The following is a 12,176-nucleotide window of genomic DNA, read 5'->3' as shown; positions in this document are numbered from 1 at the left end:
CTGCTTCCTGTTCCTATATTCTACCTTCTTTACTGGTTCATCTCTTCCTCAATTCAAATGTCACCTCCTCCATGAAGCCTACCCAGATTCCTGAAGTCAGTCATACTCATCTTTCCCTGTTTAGAACTCATATAGAATACGGTTTAACTCTCTCATGCACTTTTTGTGTACCCTGTGTGTGTTTCTGTGTTGTATCCCCTACCTACTTAATTATGAGCTCCATGGGGTAAAGGTATATCTTGTTTACCCTCTGTATTTCTCACAGGGTCCAGCACAATGCTCTGCCCTTAGTAGGCACCAGACATATCTGCTGAAGCTGAAATGCTAACCTTATGCTTGGGTAGAATCAGAGAATCTCCAAAGGACAGGAACTCAGAGATTCAATGCAAGAAGCTCTTAATAAGGAGCAAGGCACCCAGTACGTTAGACCAGGGGGGAGATGCACATAGCCCTGTCCTCAAGGAGGTTGCATTCTACTGGGGAAGCTGGCAGGATCCACCTCGTATCAGAAGAGGTTCGTGGGAAGCCTGATGACTAGACATGGCCTCTACTGTATAATTTTTTATGGGAAATTGTGGACTTGGATTGTAAGAGAAGGGTGTGGTGGTCAAGAGCAGGGTATGAGACAGAAGTTCCAATTGCCACATTCTGGGTCTGTATCTCAGTCCTGCTTCCTCCATCCCTCTACCCGACCGAGGGCTGCTTTATCTTCCTGTTTTACCTCCAAGTTTGGTCTTGATGAGTCTTGGGGCAGAGACTAGAGGAAAGTGCTTAGTAAATTTTAAAATTTACATGCTCAGGGAATGGGATCTCTTCTCTAGAAATCCTCTGGGAATATATAGCCAAGCAAGTCAAACCAGGACATGATCTTGGGTGCCATTCAAGGTGTGGGGGTGGATAGAGGAGAATTCAGTTCAGTTTTCCTTGACTCTAATTGAATACTCCTTTTGACCCAGGGTGATCCATTTCTGTCAAGACAGATAAGAGCCCTAGGAAGGATTTTAATTGAACCAAATCTAACCAGTATCCTATAGCACCATTAAGAAGGAAGTCAAGTAACTAGTGTACTTAAGCCCCGAGGCCTGGCCCATCTCCAATACCTGCCAGCACAGTTCCAAATTTTTCCTTGGAAACCCCACTTCCTCCTGCTGAACCTTTGCAGAACAGGAGGTGACACCAAGAACCATGCAAATCCACACTTCAGCAATGTCCCTTCTGTGTAAATAAGAACAATGCTCATTTCTCTGGCACTTTCAGGATTACAGAGGACCTTCCCTACAACAAACTAGTGAGGTAAGCACAATCGATCTTCAATTTTCATGGGGGTAACATTCTTAGAAAATGACATGAGTGGATAGAGCACCGGCCCTGGATTCAGGAGGACCTGAGTTCAAATCCGGCCTCAGATAGTTGACACATACTAGCTGTGTGACCCTGGCAAGTCACTTAACCCCACTGCCTAGCCAAAAAAAAAGACATGAAATTAAAAAAATGGGAATGTTCATATAGTGAACCTATGGTAAATAGAGGGGTAGTTCCCGTGACCACTAAAAACTGCAATCTTTCACTGGAGATTACTGAAAATATACTTTTCTGCACACGATTCCTTACAACAAAACATTAATTCTGATAATATGCACTTTTCCTAACACAGTAACCATGAAAGAACCCATAAAAATACAGTACACAAAATAAAACTAGTTAACAGGTGAACCTTTTTTTTCTTGCTAATACTTTCTTCCTTTTTGTGGATATAATAAATCTAACACCAAACTCGTGGACAACAGCAGCTGCAGACATTCCTGTGCAAAGTTTCCTTAACACCTTTATTTTCTCACTAAGCAGCATTACTGACTTTGCACACTTGGGCACTCGGCTTTGGGGGCATAAATGCAACACAAAACTTGAGTTTGAAAGGCAAACAATGAAAATATGCAATGAATGCAAGGGGAACTCTTTATCCTACAAAGGTAGGGGAACAAGACTGATGAAGTGCCTAGGAAGATACCAGCCACTCCACAAACTTGCATGCATTGTGCCTCTCATTTTTTTTCCTTTACTGCAGATAGCTGAGAACCTGTGCAGTTATCAACGTGAAAGGGAAAATGAAGCTACTAGGGGCAGCTAGGTGGCGCAGTGAATAGAGAACTATCCCTGGAGACAGGAGGACTTGAGTTCAAATGTGACCTCAGACACTTGAAACTCACTAGCTGTGTGACCCTGGGCAAGTCACTTAACCCCAATTGCCTTGCCCCCCCCCAAAAAAATGAGGCTACTAGTAAAATCATGTGAACACTTGAAGTCATGAAAAATTAAATGCGCAAATGTTGAGGATTGATTGTACCCATGAAAATTATCCTCATTTTAGAAATGAAGAAGCTGAGGTTCTGGGAAGGAATTGGCTTGTCCCAGATGGAAACAGCCCATGATTGTTAGAAGCAGGATTCTTAACCAAGTCTTCTGACTCCAAGTACAGTACTTTTTTCAATCCACTGCATCACCTCTTCTCCCCTAGGGATAGCCATGCCACTGATGAAATGAAATGGCAGCTAAGCACCAGGGTGCATTTCATGAAGACCAGGAAGGCCATTCTTAGTAGCAGAAACAGTGACCTGATCAAGAGGGAACAAAGTTGTGTTTTGACCAAAAAAAAAAATACCAGCTAAAATTGTAAAACCTGATAGCAAGGAGAAAAAAGGCATAACACAGAAATAAGGATGATAATGGAAGAAATGCCCACGAATTTTCTGGAAAAAAAATAACCGGGAAGATAAGTAAGAACATTCCTTCTGTCCTCAACTGTCTATTAATAAATGCATAAGGAATCAACAAAGTGATGGTGCCGTTTTAGCGTAAGGCAGCAAATGTGATGTCAGACTTGGAAGAGGGAGGAGAGTCATGACTAAAATGCCACAGCGGGGGGCACCAATCTGCTGTGAGGGCGCTAGAACATCACCACTTCAGAAAGGTTAACACATTAACTGAAGGGGAGGAAGCCAAGTGGAAAGATGCTGAATAGTTTAAGGCTTCCTTTATACCTTTGATTTCAAGGGTCCCAGCGTGCATTTTGCCTTTATGAGCAGAGATCACAACCTTTGCACGCTGTAACAGAGAACATTCATAAGTTGTTGTGGCTGAAAAATCATTATTACCTCAGGGCCAGCCTTCTGGTTATGAGCTCAGGCTGGCCTTCAACTTAGCAACATGTGTTCTGCCACCAACCTGGACTCCACACCTTATCAACACAGTTAGGACCTGTCAACACTATGCTCCATTGGCATGGCCTTCAAGAACCCATGAATAACTCTATACCACACTGAAGCATACAAGGAAGATTTTAGTGGAAGCTGAGGAAGAATGTAGGAAGGAACAGAGGTGAGATTGATTGTGGGAATATGCTATGGGACAGCTTGGTCAGACAGAGAATACGGATGATGCTTTTCTGAATACAGCTTACAAAACTAGTGCATAGGCAAGATGAATAGTGATGGGGAATTTCATTTGTCTGGATATGCACTAGATATCTCATTCTGCAAAAAAGAAGACCATCTTACAAAAGCTTATCTGGATGGCAATTTCATTTCTCACATGGCTGAGGAAGCAATAAGAGGAACTGCTACTCTGGGTGTAATTCTGACCACCGATGAAGAACTGATAGGTGGAGAAGCAACAGGAACTTGGACAGAAAGTCACCTTGTTATTTCAGAGTTCATAATATCCAAGAATAAGAATGTTAGACACAGTCAAAAGTCCACTAATCCCATGTTACCCAAACTCATGTAGCCATAAAACACTTTTGGAGTTTGAAATAGCTAGGAGGATTTTGAAAATACATATTATACTCAGAATAAAAGGAGATTGGAGGAAGATGGAATAAGTATTTCAATACTTTTAGAATTTTACATATAATACTCTAACACCATTTTTTTGTAGAACCTTTATTCATATCACAGAATAGCAAGGATCCCCAGGACATACTTTGGGAAATGCTGCCTCAGACTTTGGAAAAGCAAATGTCAAGAAGTTCAGAGAAAAAAAAGGTATAATCCAATAGCCAGAGATTCTAAAAGGGGAAATGGATCAAAAGGTATGGAAAGGCTCTCACCAAAATTCTGATGATACAATCATAAAGCACCTCAATGGAAAAAAAGGAGGGAACATCTCAAGAGAGGGATATGACCTCATGGAGAGAGGGAGGGAGGGAGGGAGGGAGGGAGGGAGGGAGAGAGAGAGAGAGAGAGAGAGAGAGAGAGAGAGAGAGAGAGAGAGAGAGAACGCTAAGATTTTTTTCACTGGCATATCCAAAAAGTAGGAAGGAGGAGTTCATACCAAAGAAAAGTTGCGCCTTGTAAAGAAATACTGACAGGAAGAAAAAAGACCAAAAATGAACTGAGTGCTAACAGACCACAAAGAGTCTTCTTTAGTTATGTCTGGAGCCAAGAAGAACAAGGATTCTCCTCTCCCAACTCCACTCCTAATCTTGTGTATTTTTCTACCTCCTAACTAGAAGTTTTCTCACACGGGTGATACCTTTGCTCCTGTGATCCTGTCCTCTAATTGATCAGTTCCTGGCCCAGACAACCATTTAATGAAGTATCTAGGCTACCCATGGTCATTTCTTTCCTGGCTCCATTCCTAACTCTCTAGACTTTTCCACCTCCTCCCTACTAGCCTTGCCCCCAGAGAGGTGCCTTTCCCCTTTCCCCTCTTCCCTCTCTACTACTTCCCTTTCCTATTTCCTAACAGGGGAATTTCTTAGCCCATTAGAATGTAAGATCCTTGAGGACAGGGAACATATTTTTTGCTTGTATTTGTACTATTAGCACTTAGCACAGTACCTGGTACATAATAAATGCTGATAAATGTTATATATAATATAACAAATTAATAAAGTATATATGTATATATCCATAAAGAAGGAAAGAAAGAAGGAAAAGACCCACCATTTGGGGCAAACAAATGGTATTGTGTTAATAGGTAACAGGGCAAAAGTAAAATAAGTCCATTCACATTTTGCTTCTCTGTTCTCTATCATGGAGGCTGAGTTTCAAACTACAAAATGGGAAAGGTTAAGAAGGAAATGAAATAGAAGAAAAGCAAGATGGCAACAAGAGGGCAGTCTGCCATTTTCAATGAAGTTCAGATCTTCAGACTGTTGAGATTAAATTTCAGAGGGCTTAAAAAAACCCTTACAGTTGAATGATCATTAGTAATCTTTGAAAAACCTTAGAGAAAGGTTAGAGAAAAGGATATATGCCACAGAGCTAAAGATGGGCAACTGTTTTCTTGATACTGAAAAAGGGAAAAAAATAAATTCTGGAAAACATAGATGGCAAAATTTTAGAGTAGATCATTAAACAGATAAATTTCGAGCAGAAAAGGAAGGGGTAATCAAGTCAACAAGCACTTATTAAATGTTTACTAGGTGTCAGGCGCTGTGCTAAGTGCTGGGGATACAAATACAGGCAAAACAAGGACAGCCCTTGCCTTCAAGTAGTTTAAATTCTAATGGGAAAGACAACACATGAAAGGGAGCTGAAAAGGTGGGGGTGAGTACCCTTTTGGGGGAAGTCCAAAGAATGAAGGATGGGTTAGTCAAAATAGAGGTTATGGGAAGAATTCACCAAGGAAAGAAGGGAGATACAGGGATGGAGAGAGAAGGCAGCTGAAACAACGTGGCAAAATCTGGAGAGGAAATCTCAAGGAGCCAGAATTCAGGAAGAACAAGTCATGTAGTTTATCTCATTTCCTTGTTTGAGAAGGTTATTCAGCCTGTAGGTAAAGGGAATCTCATAAACATAGTCTTTCTCTTGATTTCATCAAGATATTTGACAAAGTCCCCCCATGATCTAATTAGGGACAACACCATGAGAAACATACAGAAGACTGAGCTTCTCCATGAAAAAGATGTGGTTGGTAGCTCAATGTCAACTTGGAAAGAGTGTGAGTTCTAGCTGAATGTAAGCTCCTTGAGGGCATGGGCTTTTTGTTTTCCATTTGTATCTCTAATGCCTGATGCATCCTAGATGTTGAATAAATTCTTGTTAACTGGTTTATTGAATGCCACAGGGCTCTGTCTTTGTCCATATCCTGGTCAACCTATTAAATGGTGGCATAGGTGGCAAGCTCATCAACTTTGTGGATACCATGAAGCTATGTGTACAGAATTGACATCTAAAACTATGACGAGAGGCTGGAATAGTCAACCAGAACACAGTGAAATTTAATTGAACCAAACCCAAGGCTTGTACTTGGCCTCCAAAAATCAACTGTACAAGCACAGGATGAGAGATTTGGACATGGCTAGACAAAAGTTCATGTGTAAATCCATGGGAGTTTTTCATTAAATATAAGATCAATGTGAGTCAACAGTGTGATGTGGCCTCCATAATAGCAACCAGCCGAAGGGAGGTAGTATTCCCATGCTGCTCTAAGCTGGTAGGACCACATTTAGGTATATATTTTCTGATGATAATGATTATTGTTGTTGTTCGTAATGATAAAATCTGGAATTTTTTGGAGTCTTACATTTTTCAAAGCACTTTATTTATATAATGTTATCTCTTTTCCTCCTCACAATTATGTGAAGCATTATTAGCCTTCTTTCACATCTGAGTAAACTGAGGCTCACAGCAGTTAAGTGACTTGCCCAAGACAATGAGCAAATGTTAAAGGTTAGGCACAAACCCAGATCTTCTGACTCCAAATCCAAAACTACCCCCATGATGCTTCCCATTTTACGACTGACATTGGCAAACTGAGTTTGTCTAAAGGAAGGCAACCAGGATGATGAGAGGACGTGAAGGCAAGTCACGTGGAATCTCTAAAAGGGAAGCCACATGGAAGAATCTTGTGGCTTCAGAGAACTAGGGTCAATGTGTAGAAAATATAGGGGAGTAGACTTTAGCTCAAAGTAAGGAAGACCCATATAGCAACTGGAACTGTCAGAAAATGCAGTGCTCTTTCTTGCAAAGCATATCTGTGACTAGTGTGGAATGAATGGAGCTTTGCCCTAGCATCTATCTGTTGGCACCTGCCCTCATTCATCACCTTAGAAATGGCTGAGGTTTGCAGCTAGATACCAAGACTCATTGGTTCATGTAGGAAGCTGTGTGATGGCACACTTGTTCCTCTAGAAGCAGTCCCCCAGGTGAGGACTTCTGTAGCCTGCTCTCCCTCCCGAATCCTCTCCTAAAAGAACCTCTTTCTCCCTCTCATGGACCAGTGTCCTGAGGTTGCTCTCCTTACCCCCTCAAAAAAAACCCCATAATTTGTTTCTTTAAACGTTGATTTGATGGACTGACTCTATGACTGTCTGGCCCAGGCACCAAAATGTCCAATCATAGCTCTGTAGCAAAGGGATTTTGGCAATGGTTGGATATCCCTCCCCCCACCTTGTCTGAGATATTGTAAAGGGAATTCCTGTACTGGGAAGGGCTTTGACTACACATCTTCTGTATGGGGATAGCTGACTATCATCCCCAGATCATCCCTGGCACATTCCTTAGGTCGTGATTAGAAAGAACAGATTGCTATCCTACAAGATATATGGGATGGTTATTGCCTTCAAATAGAAATTTTATGGTGGGGTGAGAAAGGCATAATGGATAATATTGCTTTAAGATTTTAGAAGAATCCCTTTTCCCCCTTTTCTTGTGGACTAATTACATCCAATTTGCACACATGAAAGGTCTTTTCTTTTGCAGAATTAAAGTTTTGTCTATCCCTCGCCTACGTATCTTTATGAAAAGTAAAAAATTCAATCAAGCAAACAGCTTTTCTCGGGCTGCAGTTTGACTAATTTGTTTTTCTTTCCACTAAAGTGAAATGAGAGAATGCAGTAAACGAGAGCAGAGTTTCCTTCTTGGGGGCTCAGAGTTGCTGTACAATCCCTCTGGAGTCAGACAGAAAGGGCACTGTGATGGAGAGTGATGTCTATGACCTCTTCCAGCCCCTGTATTCAGTCGAATAAAGAGATTCATCACCTTTCTATTGCTTTACTCAGACTTCAAAACTCAATTTGCAGCTAATTCTGACCAGTTACTGACATCCAACCCAGCCTCCAATTCTATTCTCCCCCTCCCCTTCCCACCAGCTACTCATGTACCCCAATGACAAGTGCTGCTTGCCACTGGCAGGGCTGGCTTGCCCTTTTCCTCACCTAACCTTCCTCGTAATTTTGGGAGGTGATGGGGGTAGATGGGATTCATAGGCTTGGTATACAAAGCCTCTATTTTTTTTTCCACATCAGGCTAACATTTCTATTGGGCTTACTAAGTTTCGTTGCCAGTAATCCACAAAGAATAGATAAGTGGAAAATTAATCAACCAGTCATTAGCAACAATGGCTTTCTCCCTGCTGCCTTTCACCCACAAATTTCTCCTTAATATGATGCTGTCGCACAGAGGCGCTCACTCACTCCATGCTATTAGGGGACCTTGTTTCTTGCAGTTAGAGGTTATAGGTGCTTTCCCTGGACAATGTAATGGGAGGGGATGTTCTCAAAGCTCATCTGCTCATTTTTTCCCTCGAACGCAATTAAAAAAGGGTCTTTAGTTCTTTCTTCTTTAGGTTTTGTGATATCACCTTGGTGCTCACTCAGATGAAATTGCTAAAAGAAGAAAAAGCTTCAAAAGGGAGAAAAGGAATTCACTGCAAATGCAAATTCCACAGGTTTCCAACTGGTAGGGAACTCAGAGATCATTCAGTACAATCCTCTTCTTTACAGAGGGGGAAACTGAGGCCCAAAGAGGGGAAGGGACACGGCCAAGTCACACAGGTAGTATCAGCACTCACATTTGAATCCCTCCAAATCCTGTGCTCTTTCCACTGTAAGCTCATTGAGGGCAGGAACCGTTTCTTTTGTGTCTTTGCATCTCAAGGGTCTGGTCTCTCACCTGACATAAAGCATAGACATAATAAATCTTGTTAGCTGACTGATCATTTGCATCTTTCTTGCAAGTCCTTTCATTAAGCTAAATGTGAGGCTGTGTCCTGGAGGATAGAGGCTCAGCATTGGAGGCAGGCAGAACTGGCCTCAAGTCTTGCCTCTGATAGAGGCCATGACTGTTATCATAATCATTACTGTCATCCCCTTGTCTTAAAATCCAGGACAATTGTATGAACCCAGAACATACATACACACACACGCCCCCTGAAAATCCAGAATAATTATACGTATGATCATAGACTCATTGACTGATAGATTTAGAGCTGCAGGAGGCAGATGAAGAACTGAGGACCAGGGAGGCTGGGACTTGACCAAGGTCACAGAGACAGCAAAGGGCCAAGCTAAAATTTGAACCCCAGTCCTCTGTTCCAAGCCCAGCATTCTTTCTACTTCATGATATGGCCAACCATAGTTTCAACTCAATTAAATTTAACAATCAAGCATCTATTGTGTACAAGGGACAGTGGTTTCAAAAGAAAAATGGAAGAGTCCTCGCCTTCCAGGAAGGTTGAGGGAGGAAGGGAGAAGGCCATATGGCATATATACCAATGAGTAAAACCAAAGCAATTTTAAGAGTGAGACATAGCACTAACAATTTCTGGTAGCAGAAAAGGCCTCATGTAGGAGGTGGCATCCAAACTGCACATGTAAGGAAGCTGAGGTGAGAAGTGAGTGACTTACAGACATGAGGACCCACTTGTACAAAGGCATGGCATCTGGAGCTTGAATGATACGTAAGGGGTACTGTCAGCATGTCAGTTTAATTAGAATAGAAACTATACTTAGGAAGTAATAGGAATTAAACCAAGAAAGGTAGGTGGGATTCAGATTATGCAAGGCTTTAACAAGAGATAATGAGGATTCTGTATCTCATCAGAGGCAACAGGGATCCACTGAATATTTTTTTGAGCAGGGCAAGGTGGAACGGTCAGATCTGTGGCTTTTTTTTTTTGGTTTCTTGTTTGTTTGTTTGTTTTTAATGAGGCAATTGGGGTTAAGTGACTTGCCCAGGGTCACACAGCTAGTAAGTGTCAAGTGTCTGAGGCCAGATTAGAACTCAGGTCCTCCAGACTCCAAGGTCAGAGTTCTATCCACTGTGCCACCTAGCTGCCCCCAAATCATTGAGCTCATCATTTCTTTTGTTTTTTTTGGTGAGGCAATTGGGGTTAAATGACTTGCCCAGAGTCACACATCTAGTGAGTGTTACGTGCCTGCAGATCTGTGTTTTAAGAACAGCAACTAGGCAGCAACATGAAGGATGCTTTGAAGAGTAATGAAACTGGGAAATTAATTAGCAGGTTTTTGCAATAATCCAGGTAAGAGGTAATGAAAAGCCTGAACTATGGCAAAGGCTATGATTAAAGAAAAGAGGAAAAAATGCAAAAGACGCTGTGAGGTGGGGTGACCAAACCTTGCAACTGATTGCCTATGGGAGTGAGAGAGTGAGGGAGTAAAGCAGGGAGAGAGGGGAAGAGCGAGAGGGAGAGGGGAGGGAGAGAGAAGGAGGGGAGGGGGACGGGGAGAGAGAGAGAGAGAAAGGAACGTGGCTCCATTCACAGAAATAAGGAACTGGGGGAGAAGGGATGGGTTTGGAAGTGAAAATGAGCTTCGTTTTGGTTATGTTGAATATCAGGCAGAGACAGTGAGCAGGCAGTTGGTAACATGGGATAGAAGCCCAGAAGAGAGATTAGGGCTAGGTATATAGGCCTCGGAGTCATCTGCATAGAAATGGTGATGACTGAACCCATAAGAGCTGAAGATGGAGAGGTACGGGCCCTGGAGAGAACCATGGAAAATGCCATGTTCACATGTGTGATATGGACGATGATCCAGCAAAGGAAGAGATGGCAGCCCTAGAAACCAAGAGAGGGTCTAGGTCTAGAAGGTGATTAAGAGAAATGGGAAGTGAGAAGTGAATGAGAGGTAAGAGAATGGGCAATTCTTTCTTGGAGTTTGGCAACTCGAGGTAATGGATAGGATCAAGTAAAGGATTTTTTAAAGGATGGGGCAAACCCAGGCATGTTTGGAGGAGCAGATAGGAAGAGATCAAAGGTGAAAGAAGCAGCAAGCAGGAAGGCACGGAACAGAAACGACCCCCTTTCACCCCAGCGTATCCTGAGCCCTCCCCTCTCCATCCTGAATTTTACTCCTCTCTCTTCCCTTTCCAGCAGATGGAAAAGGAGCAAACTCGAAAGGAGGGCATTTTCAGAATGATTTTCACCCACTTCGCCAGAAAGAATTGGAATGTGATTCCCTTTCATTACCTTCCATCTCTTTCAGGTGGTGATTGGTAGATTTTTTCAATTTCTAGTTCTAGAACTTCAGGACAAGTTTCTTTAATAATTTCTTGTCCAGATTCTTTTTTTCTTTTAATCATAACTTTCAGGCAGTCCAACAAATCTTACCTTATCTCTCTGCAATCTGCTTTCCCAGGTCAGTTTTTCTAATAGATATTTATTTCACATTCTCTTCTTTTCATTCTCTTGATTTTATTACTTTGTAATGCTTTATGAAGTCATTAGCGTCTCCTTTCTCAATTCTAATTTTTAAGGAGTTATTTTCTTTAGTAAGTTTTGGGACCTTTTTTTCAGTTGGTTGACTTTCTTTTCATAATTTCCTTGCTTTTCCTGCATTACTAATTTCTTTTCCCAATCTTTCCTCAACCTCTCTTATTTGATTTTTAAAGTCCTTTTTAAGCTCTTCCAAGCACTCTCTTTAGGTTTGTGAACACTCTATTTTTTGTTGTTGTTGTTGGGTTTTTTTCAATGGCTTCTTTCCTGACTCTCAACTCGGTCTTAGGGTCAGGCTCTGCACTGAGGGTATAGGGAATAAGGTCTCAGGCTCCAGGGTTCTGGGGCTGTTATTCTCCGAGCTCTATCTGGGGGTCTGCCCTCGGGTACTTTTCCCTGCCCCGGAGCCACGACCAGGGCTTCCCCTCCCCCCCGGCCCCAGCCCCGCTTGCACTCGCTCCAGCTCCGTGCAAAGCCTGCTCAGCCGCAAACACCAGCAATCCCCTCTGACCCGGAACTGAAACCAACCCAGTGCCTCTGCTCTCCGGAAGTGACCCCAGCCAGCAGGGCCCCGCCCCTCTACTAGGGCACTCTTCTGACCCACAGTCCAGGACCACGGCAGTCAGTGCCCGGCGTCAGCAGAGAGCGCTGCAATCTTTTTCTGGGCTGCTATCCAACCTCCCCCCTCCCAACACCCTCCCCCCCACAACTGTTTG

At 42.6% G+C, this 12,176-nt stretch overlaps 1 long non-coding RNA gene across 2 annotated transcripts in view; it reads right to left on the bottom strand.

Moving 5' to 3' along the window:
* Window positions 1–11,937, bottom strand: part of LOC110203383 (uncharacterized) — a 258,087-nt gene extending 246,150 nt beyond the window's left edge. The window contains exons 1-2 of one of the 2 annotated variants that reach the window (XR_013483560.1): window positions 11,356–11,937; window positions 8,797–8,897 (exon numbers count right to left, since the gene is read on the bottom strand). This is a non-coding gene — a long non-coding RNA (uncharacterized LOC110203383). The remainder of the gene's footprint in view (window positions 1–8,796; window positions 8,898–11,355) is intronic. The other variant, XR_002322952.2, reaches the window with a different exon arrangement.
* Window positions 11,938–12,176: the final 239 nt, after the last annotated feature.

The sequence above is a fragment of the Phascolarctos cinereus genome, unplaced genomic scaffold (assembly GCF_003287225.1).
Source record: "Phascolarctos cinereus isolate Bilbo 61053 unplaced genomic scaffold, phaCin_HiC Scaffold_8;HRSCAF=390, whole genome shotgun sequence".
NCBI lineage: Eukaryota > Metazoa > Chordata > Mammalia > Diprotodontia > Phascolarctidae > Phascolarctos > Phascolarctos cinereus.
This window is presented reverse-complemented; position numbering and strand designations above follow the sequence as displayed.